Source organism: Perognathus longimembris, chromosome 1 (assembly GCF_023159225.1).
Source record: "Perognathus longimembris pacificus isolate PPM17 chromosome 1, ASM2315922v1, whole genome shotgun sequence".
Taxonomy (NCBI): domain Eukaryota; kingdom Metazoa; phylum Chordata; class Mammalia; order Rodentia; family Heteromyidae; genus Perognathus; species Perognathus longimembris.
The window spans coordinates 92,042,850-92,059,809 of record NC_063161.1 but is presented as its reverse complement, the minus strand read 5'-3'; the positions used below and the strand labels follow the sequence as shown (position 1 = coordinate 92,059,809).

The 16,960-nt window shown below is 36.3% G+C and overlaps 1 protein-coding gene across 6 annotated transcripts in view; it reads left to right on the top strand.

The window, feature by feature from the left end:
* Pcsk5 (proprotein convertase subtilisin/kexin type 5) overlaps positions 1–16,960 on the top strand; it is a 411,976-nt gene that overhangs the window by 199,769 nt on the left and 195,247 nt on the right. The window lies entirely within an intron of this gene.

Here is a 16,960-nt window from a genome sequence, read left to right as displayed (position 1 = left end):
CTCAATGTTGGCACTGTACCCCTTGAGACACGCCTCCACTTCCAACTTTTGCTGGTTAATTGGAGATAAGAGTCTCTTGGGTTTGTCTGTCAAGGCTAGCTTCTTGGTTCTATTGTAATCACCAAACTCTTTTCTTGTGTAGCTGTTCAAATTGTGTGTGTCCAATTGCAGGTATGTCTCAGTTTATTATAAATATCTAATTTGAGCCTGGGAGGCAGATAAACTATGTGGAAAACTAGTCTTAGAGGTTCAGAAGAGATTGAGGGAATGTGGACAAGGTGATAGCAATTGGGATAGAGATATGAGAGTACTTAGTGTGCATTGGGCAGGAACAGCCAGCAAGGGCTAGAAGAAAAGGGCAGGGGAAAAAGCAAGCTGAGGTCTAGTTTCTTTGCTGAATTTGGATGGATTTTTTGGTACCACTTATAGTAATAGATATTTTTTGCTTTCCCTCATGGTATTCTGGGAATTATAAGAAACATAAAAAGCTGATGGGTCAAGGAGACCATTGCCTTAAAATGAGAACTGTCTGAGTGAGATTGGAAACTGGGGGGAGAATGACAGGAGGAGTGACACTGATCAAGATGCATTGTCCATGTAAACTGACACGTTTAATTAAAACTCCCTTGTACAACTGCTTAAAGATAATAAAAAATATTTTGAAAAAAGAAAATAAGACCTGGAGCAAATATTTCCATCAATTATTGATGATAGTCTCTCAGCTGTCTAGCAGTTTTAAGCCTTCAATACCTGTCACCTAGATATCATGAATGCTATAACACTTGAGACCGTTCATATTTTTGAGAAGTGAAAGAAAATAAAGAAGGTGGATTTATTTGTATTATAACTTGCATATGAGCTTCTGTGTCCTTGACTACACAGTATCATGGTATTAACAGCAAATCCTTAACCTTTTCATAGTGACCCAGTAAGCTTGCTTGGAAAAATCTATGGATGCGTTTGCGAGGTTACAAGAAATATATAAAATTTTGTAGGTTTTACTCATTGCCAGGAAAATTTTGCTCTTAATAATACCTCTGGTTACACCCCAAGTACTTTCGAATATAATTTTTCTTACTAAGAAAAGGAGATGATTCTTGTTGTTGTTGTTGTTCAGGGCTCATTACTTTCACATCATAGCTTCCTAGTTAATCATTTCAGTCAAAGCATTATTAAAAGACATTCTCCATAATGGCTCATTCGATAGCTTCTTCAAATACCATATCTTTGTGTTTGCAGACTCTTAACTATATCCCTAAGCTGTACATCGAAATCCAAGTAAAGTTCAAGTCTGTTTATACTTGCAGTATTCGTGGTCTGAGTTTTTAATCAGTTTGTTCTTTACCTGCATTGATTTGAAATATAGCTTTAAAAAAACTTCATAGGACATTTTTGTCATTTAAAAACTAAACATTAGTGTTTCTTTTCTTCAATGAACATATTTTTCCAATGACTGTAAAGTTAGAATACATATATGTATATGTGTGTGTATATATATGGATATCAGCTTTATCTTTAGAAGCATTGAAAAGACATTTTGTCATCCATAGGAAAGGAAAAATAAGGCAAACATAAACAAAAAGCATGTCATATCAGCAACAATGAGGTCTGTTCACCTTGATACCAACAAGTTGCTTGTGGAGTTTGATTTGTTGAAGATCCCAAGAAACATATTCTCAGTGAAACAGATTGTGATTGATGCCATGCACAAAGAACATCACTTGGGGTTTGCGATACTGAGTGATTCCTTATTGAGTTCAGTTTTCATTTCTCTAGTTTATCATGAAACAGAGTAACCACAAATGCTACTAACATGAAGTATTAATTTTCTTAGCATATTCCAAAATTGTAGAGATACCTGGTAGGGTGGGTAGGGTGGGCAGTGTCATTCTTGATGAATAAAGATGGTCTTGAAGGAAGTAAAGATAGGTACATCCCAAGGCAAAAGGTATCTTCTTGCCTTTCTCCTCCCTTGAATGTGTACACATTGCAAAATGATTAAATACATAAATAATGATAAAAAGAAAAAATAGTCAGCATTCACTCAATGGTAGATCGTTAACAAATATTTCACTACCTGGTTATGTCTGGAGTTGTATTGAATCCTTAAAGTAGAACTTCAAGGTAGGCATTATCTCCATGTGTCAGATGTAGAAATTGAAACTTAGGAACTCACACAAACAATAACAACACCAGGGTTTACCCTTCTAGTTTAGAGCAGCAATAAGGCACGCTCAATACAAATGGCTATTATGCCCTACCAGGAGTGTGAGTTTGAGAAGGCACAAATCAGGAATACTTTGTAGAGTTGGAGGGATGTGGAGTAAATGATAAGTTTTTATTAACTGTGGTATGCTTGTGTCTCCTTATGAGGTCTTATGTTAAACTTCTTAGTTCAGAGTTCTCTAAATGAAATGATTTAATTTCAAGTCATTCATAAATCATGATTAGCTCTATTGACTGTGAACTGATGTCGGATGGGAGTGTGCTGCACTAGGTGCAACACAAAGAACAGTGTGTAGCAAATAGCAGGCAATCAATCACACGTGTACAGTAATTGAGAGAATGAATGGGGTAAAAGACCTCTCCCTACAATTACTCTGAAATACATGTAGCTATCTAGGTATCTGTAGAGTGTGGACTCCAGTGCCAAAAGTTGTTTTTGTTTATTTGTTATTTATCAGTCATGGGGCTTGAACTCAGGGCCTGGTTGCTATCCCTGAACTCTTGCTCAAGGCTCCACTGTACCACTTTGAGCCACAGCTCCACTTTTGGTTTTCTGGTAGTTAACTGGAGATAACTGTCTCAGGGACTCTCCTGCCCAGGCTGGCTTTGAATTACAATCCTAAGATCTCAGCCTCCTGAGTAGCTTGGATCATGGCGTGAGCCACCAGTGCCCTGCTCAAGTTGAGTTATTTTTATCTTATGCCTAAAGGAATACTGTGCTAAGAATTGAACAAAATATTCACAGTCCATGCCGCAGCAGCCAGAGGGAGGGCAATCAGGTTGAGCACAGACTTGATTTTGCATCTCCTTCTAAGAGAGCCTTCTTTTCAGTTAACAGACTCATATTAAGGAAAACTAATGTGGAGAAAAATAAATTATAAAACAAAACCTGGTTATACTGGTAATACCATTTGTTACTTTATTTGTTACTGCTATTATTTAATGGCAACATTAGTCACAGTTCAACTGTCTCTGCCTTGAATGATTGCAATCATGACTAAGATTTAGAATAGAAAACCAAATGGTAATGAAGAATGCCTAAATTATCTGTAAATTTTTATGTTCCTACAACTCTGAAACATGCCTGCATAAGAATGAAAGCAGGTTGAGTACTGGCATTTTCTTCAAAGACTAAAATTGTTCAACTAAGAATGACTACACTTAAAAAATAATAAAACTTATTATTTTAAACCATTGATGGTTTTCCATTGATGGACACTGGAGTTTATCTCAAATATTGAGGGAATGTTGGGTTGACAGGAGGAACTTAGCATGAAATTCAAGGTAGGAAAATGGCTCTCAGACTAATTTGCTAGTTATTTAAGAATGGGAAAACTTTACAAATGACTTGTGAGAGTTGTCAAGAGCTTCCCAGAGAAAGTATGATGTGTAAGTGATCATATTAGTCATGCTGAATTCTTACTTACTGCTCTGAATTTAGGTGCCATTGGAATTGACATGTAATGGCCTCCTCTTCTACAGCAGATGTGTTCAATTTTATAAATTTCACTGTATTAAAACCCTCAATTACATGGGATCCCATACCTGGAATATAAAATAATTGTTATCAGTGTGTCTGCGAATCATAACATTGGAAAGCCACCCAGAGACCATCTGGTGTGTGGAGAAGTTTGGCTGAGAATGTTAAGCATCCCAGGGCAGAGGAGAGGAACGATGATGAGGAATAGAAGGTTTTTATTTAACATACAATCTTTAGCTTATTAAAAAAAATTAAAGTAACATACTTTGTAATGGTAAGCTATTTTGCTGCTAAGCTTTCTTTTTCTACCTTTAAAAAAAAATGAATGGGGGCTGGGGATATAGCCTAGTGGCAAGAGTGCCTGCCTCGGATACACGAGGCCCTAGGTTCGATTCCCCAGCACCACATATACAGAAAATGGCCAGAAGCGGCGCTGTGGCTCAAGTGGCAGAGTGCTATGCTAGCCTTGAGCGGGAAGAAGCCAGGGACAGTGCTCAGGCCCTGAGTCCAAGGCCCAGGACTGGCCAAAAAAAAAAAAAAAAAAAAGAATGGACATGAATTTACAAATTTCTTTACCTGGGGCTGGGAATATGGCCTAGTGGAAAGAATGCTTGCCTAGTATACATGAAGCCCTGGGTTCAATTCCCCAGCACCACATATATAGAAAACAGCCAGAAGTGGTACTGTGGCTCAAGTGGCAGAGTGTTAGCCTTGAGAAAAAAGAAGCCAGGGACTGGCTAAAAAAAAAAAAAAAAGCAACAAACTAATTTCTTTACCTGTGTATAGTATATTTCGATCATATTCACTCCTCCGTTTACTCTTTTTTGACTTCTCTTCCTCCCACTTGTCCCTCAAACATTTTTTTAATTCTCTCCTACAGTGTTTTGTATGTTTCATTATGACCTCATATACAAAGCACTTCAGTCACATCTGCCCCTGCTCTTCCTTTTTCTTCCTGTATGACTACCCTTGGCAAAATTAAAGGAAGGTCGTTACCTCCTGTTGATTCCCATATAGGCAAACTGTATGCTGGTCTTTGAAGTCCAGAGGACTGAGTCTGTTTTATTCTTGTATTGGCAAACTTACAGTTCATTCTCTTTGCCTTTATGGTCTTCGATGGAAAATTCACATTTACTTACCATTGATGAATGCCTGGAATAGCAGTCTCTTGGCCACTAGTAGCAATAGAACCATTTAATCATATATATACTTGTTTTGAAAAAAAAAGGAAAAGAAATATAAATCATGCACTCATACACATAAAATGAAAATTTCCCTCCCTGTTCAAATCTCCACAGTGTGCCATGCTTGAACAATGTAACAACCTTGATGTAATGATTCTATTTGTTGTCTTATTTTTCCTTTCTTTTGGTGTCAGCCCTGGGGCTTGAACTCTGGGCTTGGGCACTGTCCCTGTACTCTGTTGCTCAAGGCTAGCTCTCTATGGCTTGAGCCACAGCTCCATTTCCAACTCCTTGGTGGTTAATTAGAGATAAGAGTTTCACAGACTTTTCTGACTGGGTTGCCTATGAACCACAGTTTATTGTGTGTGTTCCTTCACATAGTATTCATTTTGCTGTTTTTCTTAATCAAACTTTTGTGAGCGAGTATGGGTGTGTTGTGTGGGTGTGTGTTTGCTAGGGATAAAACTTAACCTTTTAAATCAAATAATGCTCAAAAAGGATTATATTAAGAAGTTTTTATGTCTTTGTATATTGTGTTCAGTCGTTGGAAATTATTGAAGAATTCTTGAATTAGCAGAATTAATATCTAAATTGAATTTCAAAAAACTATTTCATAGTATCTCAAAAATATAGGAATGTTATGAATTTCCTACCAGTCAATTAATCATTTCTGTTTTTCCCTTCATTTAAATACTCAATATATTATTCTTCCATTTTTATTGCAAATGTGTTACCAATTTGTCATTTGCTTTCAGTTTTTCCTACTGTTGTGACACAGTATATATTATACTGTACATATTACTTTGTCAAATTAATGTCTTTGCTGATTTAACATTCATACTTGATCTTTTGGTATATTCTGGAGAATCTTAAGTAGGCCAATGAAAGTATAGGATTATTTGCTGTCCCATAGTGTAACAGAGGGTTAGGTCAAGAGAGCTTAGGTTGGAAAGCCAATTACTATCTCAAAGTCTATTTGTAACTTATTTTTTAGCCAGTATTTCCTCAATTCATTTTCACTTAATGTTTATTCATATGGTATTTATTTTGGTGTAAGTCATCATGTTTACCTAATGTCATTTGTGAAGTTATCCTTATGCTCTTAGTTTTTCATTTCTTTAGTTGTTTTATTCATGAAAAATCCTCATATAGGATTTTCTGATCCATCTATATTTTTTAGCATTACATAATCACTACATGTTTTATGCCTTTTCCTAATTTTTTTTTTTTTTGCCAGTGCTAGGCTTGGGCACTGTTCCTGAGATTCTTTTGCTCAAGACTAGCACTCTACCACTTGAGCCACAGTGCCACTTCCAGCTTTTTCTGTTTATGTGGTATTGAGGAATAAAACCCAGGGTTTCATGCATGCTAGTCAAACCCTCTACCACTAAGTCACATTCCCAGCCCTCTCCAACATTTTTTCCTGTTTGATTTTCCAACTAAAATTTAGAATCACTCTTATGATCCACAAACAATCCCATTAAACCATGTGTAAATCTTTGTCTTCTTTACAATAATTGTCCTCCCCATTCAGGAAAATCCATCTGTGAATGATTCACATTCATCTAGTAGTTATTTTTGCATCTTTTCATTTTTGTTTTTTGTTATTATTGATTTTGCTGGAACTGGGGCTTGAACTCTGGGCCTGGGTGCTGTCCCTGAGATCATTTTTCTCAAGGCGAATTCTGTGCTACTTGAGCAACAGCGCCACTTCTGGCTTTTTTGAGTAGTTTATTGGAGATAAGCCTCATGGAGTTTCCTGCTTGGGCTGGCTTTGAACCACAATCCTAAGATCTCAGCCTCCTGAACAGCTTGGATTACAGGTATGAGCCACTGGCACCCAGATCTATGAATTATTTTTTATTGATATAATTGAGTTTGGGATATGACATTAATTCTTTTTATTTAGAGGTTTAGACTTTGTTGTGGGAATACTGAATGTTTGTTTACTTTGCTCTCACTCTAATAACTTTTCTGGACATGATTTATCTATAACAGAACCATTATTTTTGTATGTTTTTCTCATGTGTAGCCCCTTTCATTCAACCAGTTATTTTTCTTCTTTGTTTTGTTTTGTTTCTCAGAATACCTATGGCATTTGTCTCCTTTCATTTGTGACATGTTATCTTTCATATTTGTTCATATTGGAAGTTGATATTAACTAAACACTAAAGTTAAGGTTTTGAAGTAAAGCTAATTTCTCTTCCAAGCCTGTTCTATCATTATGACCTGAATAACACTAAGAAAGTATGAATTGTGTCTCCTATTTTGCTGATTTTGTCTTTTCATCTGAAATTTAAGTCAATTTCATATTCAACAGAATGTTGTTAGGATATATAAAAGTTGTTAGGTTTATAGAAAGTATGAAAAATATGGAAGTTTATTTCATCACAGTATTATTTCCATTACATTAGCTAATCACAAGTGACGTGAAATATCACAAATAATTCACTTTCATGTATAAGTGAGACTTTTCTCAAGATTATTTATCATCTCTCTCAGTTTATAATTTCTTTCTCATTAGCTGTTCTTAATTGTTCCCTTAGATGTACCATTTCAGGCATTTTGATGTTTTTTTATAGATGAGATTTGACTGTTTTCTCAGTATCTGTTGAAATTAAGGTATAGTTCCTCATACTAGATTTTTGTAATATGATTGTTAGAGTAACAGCTTTATTATTCTCTGCTTGTACTGCTATACTAACTTTAGTTTTTTACTGTACTACTGGTTGAGTTTTTGTTATGTCTGCTGAGTTTATTTTCTTGAGTGAGATTTAGTTTATTGGCATAACTGTGTGCTCATTCTATTATTTTTAGAGCAGCCAGCTAATATCAATTATATACTCAATGCAAATCAAAGATATCATGTAATATATACTTTATGATTTATATTGTTCAGTGTAAACAATATATTTTACATATTTCATATACACCCATGTATTTAACATAAAGGCTACCTTGTACCTCATGTTTGGTAGAAATGGAAATTTAGGCTTTTAACCCAGATTGCTTTCCCGTTGCAACTGGCCTCTTTTTCTGCAAATTTTATTATCAGATGATACCAAAATTTCACTTGTTAGAATAATTTTGTGCAAATTTCCAAACTAAACTGTGAAATTCTCTAATTCATCATTTTAGAAGAGATCTTTGGGATCATTGTACTTGGTGTAACTGGTCCCCAAATCTTTTTTATAGACAATTCTTTATTTTTTAATTCATATTCTTCAGAACCATGTTTATTTCTTAAGTATATAGCATTTTGTACAATAATTGACATCTTGTATGATATTTTTATGACTGCCTTAAATAATTAAGATTCAATTTATTCATTTTTAATTTTTTTCTTGATTAGATTTGTTACTATTTTCCAAAGACCAGTTCTTGGATCTTTTGATCTGCTATATTTAATTTCATTAGTTTCATTTCCTGTTTTCTTTAGGATCTCACTTTGTTCTCTTACAAATCTCATTGGCTGACTCATGGTTCATTTGTCTTTAATATTAATAAACGTTTTAAAGCTGTGAATTTACCTCTGACCACACTTGTGTTTGTCATTATTTCTAATTATATTTTGACATTCTCTTTGATATGATGACAATTGAGAAAAGTACTATTAAGTGTTTAATGAATTTTGTTGCAATGGAGATTCATTGTTGATGTTCTTCCACTAGGTTGTGGTCAGATAATAAGGTTAGATAGTAGGCAGCATGCTATTATTTTTCCTTAGTGCAATTATTGCAATTTCCTTTGGCCTCTATATAGCTCAGCATTTTCTCTTCAGATGATCCCATTTTCCAAAACAATTCTTTGTAGCGCATTTACATCAATAGTAATAGGTTGTATTTATTATATAGGGAATCTCCCTATCTTTCTCCAGAAAGGAAGTAAAGTTCTTGGTAACAACTGTGTTCCTCTCACTTTATTTTTCCTGAATTCACATTCATCCATCTCTATGCACAAGTGGCATGGTCTTCCATTTTTATTGTAGTTTGTACCAGTCTTTGAAGTAATTTCCTTTTAATGAACTAGTTTGTCCTTTTAATTGTCTTTCTTAAGTTTCTTTAAAAAAGTTTGCCTGAATTATATAATATGCAACTTATCTTTTCATCCAGACATTTTTGTGTATATTTTGGGGGGGGGAAATTCAGTCTTTAATTCTTAGCTTTTATATTTTTAGGTAATTGTACATAATGCTGAGATGTGAGAATAAATATATCTTGTAGGGAGAAAGTACCTCCTTTTTCTTCTTGCTGTGAACACTTGACCTACATTTATTTTTCTACCTTTTCTTTATTTCCCCATCTTTCCATCCTCTCACCTGAACCTGGGCAACAGACAATATTAGTTCCTTTATTTCTTGGCAGTATTTTTTTCTTTTCAGAAGAATGTGTATTGGAATAATTATTAAGCCATTAGTTTACTTTAAAGTCATGACTAGGTCTAACATTCTAGAGTTTTTAATTTTGATTGATTTCTTCTCAAGCTAATGTAAACTTTTACATCATTTGGTTATTTTACTTTGATTCTGAGTATAGTACACGATTTTGGAGTGGCATATTTTCTCAGCCCTGCAAAAATATGTCTCCTGAATTCATTTACTAAGGGAAACCAATATATTGCCAGTCACTGCTTTTCAGTTCATTAAACATTACTATATTGTCTCCCCAAATTAGCTTTTCAGAGCAAGTTTTAAACCAGAAATCTTGTTTCGTTAAGGGTTTTTGTTTTTCTCAAAAATTCCTGAGTGAAAGCTTTTAGGGTATTCTTCCTTTTATTTTGTAATAAAATGAATGTATTTGAAGGCTAACCTAGGGGGTTCTAACTCTTTATTAGTAACTCCTAGAATGCACTGAGTAATTTTTGCCTTCATTTAGCCTTTGTTTTTAATCGGTTGTGAATTTTGACAACTGACAAAACCTAAAGGATTCTCCAGAGTTCGAGTAGCAAAATATGAGAGAGCTGGCTTCACTTCTCTGCTCTGGTTCTTACCACTTAGATGTCCTTGGGCTAGATGCTTCACCCTTTTAGCTGTTAGTTTCCAGGTCCATGAAAAGAAAACAGTGCTATGCACTACTGGCTTATAACTGTAAATCCTAAATGCCCAGGTGTCTGAGATCTAAGGACAATAGTTCAAAGCCAGCCCGAGGCAGGAATGTCCATGAAACTCTTCCCCAATTAGCCATCTAAAAGCTAGAATCGGAACTGTGGTTTAAGTTGTAGAGCTCTGTCTTTGAAAAACAGCTGCAAAAAAACTCAGGGATATTATGTCTAGGCTCTGAATTTGTCTCAATACTGGCCAAAAAATTAATTAGATTAAAACATATAAAAAGGATATAGCAACATTGTCTCCTGGCTAATTTGGTGTTTAAGTGGAAAAATGTAACTAAAGCACCTGGAACCATATGATATATGTATCAAAGAATCTATAAGCTAATTTCTGCTCTTTGTCCTCCAAAAGTATTATCTTGTCTTTCCTTGTCATCTCTTTCCTTAAAGAAATACAGGAAGTTCTTGCATGTGTATTCCACATCATCTTATTTGCTTTCCCACAGTATGAATCCCATTGTCAATCTACTCCAAATCAAACCTCGCTCTTAATAATATTATGCCATTTTATACTTTTATACTCCTTCCTGCTGTCATTCTGCTCTGTTGAGTGGAAGAGATTCTTCTTTTCACTATTTTTTCCTCCATACTCTTTCTTCCTCTTTTCTTTTTCCTTTCTATTTTGCTTCCCTCTTAAACTTTTCCTCTTTTGCCTTCCTTTCCATCTTCCTTTCCATTTTATTCCCATTTGAGGAAATGATTCATTCCTAATAAGAACTTCTTCCTGCTTCCCCAAAACTGTGATGCTATCATTGCTCTTCTTAATATCTTTATCAATCAGCCTTCCATGACTATAATAAAGAACCTAAAATAATTAAATTGTAAATATATTCTTTTCTCTCTAGTCCATGGTCAATTGGCACTATTGTTTGGGCCTGTGGTGAAGTATCACATCATGGCAAGAGCATATGATAGAGCAAAGTATCTAACCTCATAACCAGAAAGGAGAGTGAGGAGAGAGGAGGGGAGGGCAACTAGGGTCCAATACTGTTATTAAATGCACACCCAATGACCTAAACCCCTCTCACTAGTCCATACTCATCAAAGGTTCTCAGCACTTCCCAACACAACCACCTTCTGAGCCAAGCCATTAATACGTGAGCCTTTAAGGACCAGTCAAGATTGAAATCATAGTAGTGTCCAAACACAGACTTACTCAAGCTTGCCAATAAAGGATGGCACAATGAACAGAATGCCAGTCCAATTCCAAAAATCCTGGCACAACATCATTGAAGGTGAGGTGAGGAGAGGCTCGTTTCCTCCCCATGCTTCAAAGCAGATGCTCAAACCTGTCCCTTCCATTAGGACGAGCTTGACTCCCACTCATGCACAGTGCTGATGCTGGAGGTATCAGTTCTGCCTCTGGAGTCAGACTATCTCAGCTCCAGCCAATCACTGTAATCTGAGCAGGACCATTAAGCTTTCCCTACTTTGTTTTGTAATGGAAGGTAGTAGCAGTTCCTGCCTCAGGACTGTCCTGAGGCATGAATGAAATAATGAACATAGACTACTTTTCACAGTATGCCTGCCTATGCACTGAGCATTCCAGGCATAGCATTCATCACTGTAATTTGGTAGTTATTTCCACTAGGAAATGTATTCCATGGTAAGAAAGTGTAACTCATACAACATGAAATCCACTGCCTAATATTGGTTTTGAAGCTTGAAGGTGCCAAGACAAAAATATACCATATTTTCTGGTGTCTTTTTTCAATGGATACTGCTGTTCTGCATTCCATGTGATAAGAGGAAGAAAAGATGATGTGAGAGGAGCACTGCCTGCAGTGGGAAAGCAATAGGCTCTCTGGGGAATACCCCATAGACTTGGGTATTGTTAGTCAGAAGGATTTTTTTTTCTTGTGTACCTCTAAAGAAAGGCATATCTTTGCCATTATAATGTGTATAATAGATGAAGCCGATGATATTACCTTCTTGGGACTGTGACTGACTTAGTGGTACAGTGCTTGCTATCATGGATAAGGCCCTGGGTTCAATTCCTTGGTGCCACATAAACAAAAAATAAAATTAAATAAAAAATTACCTTCTTTGTTCCAGCCTTGGCAGTATAGAATGTTTCATAACACCCCCAAACATTTCATAGTAGATTTTCATTAGTTTTTATCTTTATCCCTTTGTCTATATTGTATACTTTAAAAATAATAATTTTGCTGCCATTAGTGTCTAATAATTAAAAAGACTGCCAAGAATGTGTCTAATAGTAGGAGTTTGGAAAATAGGTACAACAACATTTATTTCATATTCTAGAATCTAAAATGCTTAGTGATTTTTCAATAACATTTAAGATTAAAACCTGGACACTGAAAAATCTTTTTAAAAATATATACACTTCTTCTGTAAGATTATACCAAGTTATTATTTAAAGAAAACTGGGAGGGAAAATTGTAAGGTAGCTTAGAATAATAACAGATGGGTGGGGTCTGATTCAGTGATAGAGTCTCTTCCTCCTCAATCCCCAGCACCATAAATAATAATACCAGTACTATCAGATATAATTACTTACTTCATTGCCTGTCAAAGGATTTAGCTAACTTTTTTTTTCTTCAGTACTGAGAGCTTCCTGACTGTTGTAACTCTCCTGTCCACTGTAAAGATTTTCTAAAATTCCATCTTCTTAAAGTTTTCTCTTACCTACTTCTAGGTACTCCCCATCCCTGTAGGCATTGATCTTTTTTTTTTTTTCCTCATTCATGCATTACTACTTGACTACGTTTGCTGGACAGGTGTTCTACCACTTGAGCCACATACCCTAAGTCCTTTTGATTTAGTTTGTTTGCCTAAACCTTCTCAGATGTCAGTTCTCCCTACTTCTCTCTTCCCAGTGTCTGGAAATACAGGCATGCACCATTGTGCCCAGCTTTTTTTGTTGTTATTGTTTTGTTTTGTTTTTTGAGATAAAGTTTCATTGCCTTTTGCCCAGGCTCTCCTCAAACTACGACTCTATTGTCTCTTCCTCCATAGTAGCTGGGTATACAAGTAGATGCCACTAACTTCTAGTTTGGGAAGTGATAACCCTTCAAATCTTTGAATTCCATATGAGGATCCAGTCTTTTAATCTGACAATTCAATTAAGTGAATAAGAATGCTTACACTGTTCATTCGGATATAAACCAACAAGTATGTTTTTTTTAAATCATTCCTTTTTTTGGCCAGTCCTGGGCCTTGAACTCAGGGCCTGAGCACCATCCCTGGCTTCTTCCCGCTCAAGGCCAGCACACTGCCACCTGAGCCACAGTGCCCCTTCTGGCCCTTTTCCATATATGTGGTGCTGGGGAATCGAACGGAGAGCTTCATGTGTAGGTGGCAAGCACTCTTGCCACTAGGCCATATTCCCAGCCTTAAATCATTCTTTACAACAGCAATGACCAGCTCATCTCAAAAGCAAAGATCACCCACAAATAGAAGGAATTTGTTACCATAAATTAGTTCATTCCCCAGCTAGACAGATTGCCACCTATCCCTTGGTTTTATTAAAACAGATCTCTTAGAGGCATAATTATTTCTCTGAATAGAAATGTGCCAGGGTGCTTAATATGACATTTTGTTATGTGTTAGTGAAACCAAAAATAGATTGTAAAAAAATAATTAAGTTTGTAAAAATTTTAAGAATACCAATTTAAAAAAAAACAACCCAAAACTATAGTTAAACTAAATGAACTGCATCAGATGCTAAGGTAAATTCAGAAAGTAATAATCCTTGGGAATTCTAATATGGTAGGTCATACACTCTCTCTCTCTCTCTCTCTCTCTCTCTCTCTCTCTCTCTCACACACACACACACACACACACACACACACACACACACACACTACTGCTTTTGAAAACTTACCACATGCCAGGCACTTTATATTCATCCATACCTATAAATTTAGTAATCACATTGCCAAGTCAATGTTCGTCTCTACATTACAGAAGAGGAAACAGGCTCAGTGATCAGACAATTGTCTAGTATTTTAGAGCTAGAAACAGGTCATGATTTACTCTTGATTTCTTGCACAGTGGGTAAGGGAACATCTAACTGTGATTCCACAGAGCACATGACCTACCCTCAAAATCATATGGTATGTGATGGGATGGACATATATGTCTCTGCTATGTTTCCTATGGACTGTCTACTTTTACTGATAATTCTGCTTGACACATGAATGATGTCTCCAAATGACACTTGGCAATAAAAATGACCACCTTTGCTACTAATTTCTACCATGATCAGGTGATTGGAGTCTGTATTATTATCATCATCATCATCATTATCATTGTCAGTTGTGGGGCTTGAACTCAGGGCCTGGGCAAGTCCCTCAGCAAATTTGCTCAAAGGTTAGTGTTCTATCACTTTGAACCACAGCCGCACTTCCTGATTTTGAGTAGTTAATTGGAGATAAGAGTCAAAAGGGGACTGCCCAGGCTGACTTTGAACAATCCTCAGATCTCCTCCTCCTGAGTGGCTAGGATTATAGGTGTGATCCACCAGCACCCAGCTTATGTTATTATTTTCATACAAATTTGAAAGAGAAATAGTGGGGCTGTTCATGTCTTTCTGCACAGCTCAGCTCATTAACTTAGAATTGCCTGTTTCCTGGTGCCATATCCAGGCCATACTATACCGTTCTGAGAAGGGGATTGATTGTCTGAGACCAAAACTTTCACTCAGACTAACCAGGATAAGTTCAGAGAAGCAGTCCTTGGTTGTCATATATTCTGGATGCCAGGATATTTTAAAGTTTGAGGACCAAAAAAAATTGAGGGCCAGTCCTAGATTCAGGTTTCTGGGTTAGCTAAAGAGAGGCCTTCAGAGTAACTGAGACTTCTTCATGCACACTACCTCTGCTTTGTGTGACCATTTCTCAGGTTTCACTCTTTCAGCACTCAAAGAATTCATTATTGAATGGAGAAAAATATATACTTACAGGAACGCTTTAGATGGCATAGCACATACCTGCAGTGGTAAGCCAGAATTGATCAGGGGCATAGGTCGCTTTAGTTTAAATGACATAGCTTTATCTTGTCTGCTAGGGACATTTTTGCCTAAGTGTGTTTCAAGAGCCAAGTCCCTTTCCCTTTGTTTCGAGTTCATCCGAATGAGACACTGCTTTCCAAAGAAAGTGAAATAAAAATTAAACATGGGTAGTTCTGAACCAATTTTTGCTCTTTCTTCTTTTCTGCTTCCATTCAGTGTGAGTGGGCATCCAGGGGATTCCAATACAAGCTGTAGATCTAAATCTTGGGGTATTCAAAATTGTGTTTTCAGAAATCACCAGGAACTTCTGAATTAAAGTAGAACACAAACCAAATGTGCCCCAGGAGGGGCTGATCCTCCTTGCTGAGTGACCCTTTCAGCCACTGCCTAGCTTACAACCCAATATTGGTTCCTTTTGTTGAATGCTCTATGTATTGTATTCTTGAATTGTCATTGGCTTATACTGACAGCAATCAGAATGTAAATGTTTTTACCAATCTCAGCAGGCTTTAAGCACACTGTTTTATCTTCATCTACTTCCCAATAAATCCATTTCCATAATGACCAATTTTCTTTAGCACAAGGAGAAGGAGTACATTAATTTTCTGGCTACGTGTTCCCATTTCTGTTTCATGCACTTTTTACAAAAGAGTGCAAGAGACCAAGTTTGTTTTGGATTGTTGTTTTATTCAGTGAGTTGATATATTGGGATGATTTTTGATTGGCCATGCCATTTCCCTCATTGGTCTGGGTAATTACTCTCACCATTTCATTATGCAGAATCATATTTGTACATTAAAAAAAGACAACCCCATTGAGTTAAAGAAGTTTTATTATCTGTATTAACAGTTGCTCCTCATTTTTGTAAATTCTTCTGGGATGTGTCTACCAACCATTTTATGAGTTACTACTGCATTGCATATTTATAGGTTCTTTTAGATAGTGGAAATCTTTTTTTTTCCTCTTCAATAAGTACAGTTGCCCACAATTTCAAATTGTCCCTTGGTTTCAAGTACCATCAAGTGCAGGCCACGTCTAACACACTCTTAGAGAATTACCTGGAAGAACCCTTGGCAAAGGCTTTTTTCCTTCTCTCTTTTTTAATGTAAGTGCTAGAAATTTCACTTAGAAGCTTACTGAGAAGCCCTCTTGGGATGCATTCTACTGTATCTCAATCTTATGTGGGCCCACGAAAAACTTTGAAGAGAATGTAAACCCCAAGGCAGTGGTAGTGTTGTTGTTCTGTTCTTGGAACTGACAACTACAAGTGTTTGGGGGTAGGCCCAACTGACTCATTAAGCACAATTAACCTCATCAGGCTAGAAGTTACATCAAACTGTAGCCATGGCAAAGAAGGCAACCAAGTCACAACAAAAATAGTATAAAATAATGTAATCTTACCAGGTGGCTCACGCCTAGCTACTCAAGAGGCTAAGGTCTGAGGATCCCAGTTCAAAGACAGCCCAGGCAGGAAAGTCTATGAGACTCTTATCTCCAGTTAACTACCAAAAAAGCTGGAAATAGAGCTGGAAGTCATGGGGTAGAATGCCATACTGGAGCCAAAAAATAACAACAACAACAAATTTTAAGGGACAGTGCCAAGTCCCTGAATTCAAGCCCCTAGCCCTTATACTAGTACAACAATAGTAGTAGTAGTGATGATGATGATGATGATGATGATGATGATGATGATGATGATGATGATGGTGGTGGTGGAATCTTGCTATGATAAGAAGACACATATAAAGCATATTATAAAGATGTAATTTTCCTGGCATGGTATTTTTCTCTTTGCATAGAGTATGCAGACATTAGGCCTTTTAAAAACTGCAAAACAAATTAATACTTAAAAAAATCATTTGAATAGTATGGTAAACATGAAGAGTGAGTTGAGAAAGAGTGTGTATACAAAGATTATGCAACCATGAGACTGTGCATGTCATGCCTAGCTTCTTGATTCCCCAGTGTATAATAACAGCCTGAGAAGTC